Here is an 812-nt window from a genome sequence, read left to right as displayed (position 1 = left end):
AAACAAATGTACTTTAGCCAGTATAAAGAGTATGAAAATTGCTCTTGAGTTGCTGCAGAAAAAAAAAGAGCAACAACAAAAACGTTGCTGGAGATGGGCTTATTATTGAAAATGCAAACTGTTTGTCTGCCAGCAGGAGGCGCTTTGAGAGCGGTAGAACTAGCGGTTTCTCCAGTAATGGCTGTAATCAAAGCAGTTCCGCTCATGAACACTTCATATCAGATCAAATGAAAATGCCATCGAACCTTTTGTGAAGACAGTCCTTTCCCTTCAGAGATACAATCATATAAAACACCCGCGCCGTGTTTTGATTTTGAAACGTGCAGTGCTCATGTTTATTCAACGAAGTCAAACGCCACAAATAAATCAGTGTATGGCAAACACTGGTAATGTATATCAAAATATCAGAAATGTGTTTAAAAATCATATCACCATTATTGGAAAAAATTATATCGCGATATATATTGATATTGAATTATTGTCCTGCCCTACCTCGGAGGTATGCAAATACATACGCTGACAGGCAGGTAGGGCAGCCTATCGTAGCCCTTGAACTGAGAGATATGTTTGGAGGAACATTTTTGGGTCCTACATCTTCCACAGATGATATAAATACATGTAGACTACTTAGCTTAGTGATTGCTATCAGGATGTGAAGAGACTTTGGTTGTTGTCTTACACAACTGAATTTCCTTTAGACAGCCTTAGCGTAGTTGGTCAACCAACTAATGTGGGTGTTTCAATGTGTAACTCCTTATGCTCATACGTATATGTTTAGCTTATTTCGGCCTTGTCTAAAATTGTCCCCTGTC

The sequence above is a fragment of the Sinocyclocheilus grahami genome, unplaced genomic scaffold (assembly GCF_001515645.1).
Source record: "Sinocyclocheilus grahami isolate Dianchi unplaced genomic scaffold, SAMN03320097.WGS_v1.1 scaffold1469.1, whole genome shotgun sequence".
Classification (NCBI taxonomy): Eukaryota; Metazoa; Chordata; class Actinopteri; order Cypriniformes; family Cyprinidae; genus Sinocyclocheilus; species Sinocyclocheilus grahami.
Note: the sequence above shows the minus strand (reverse complement) of the source record.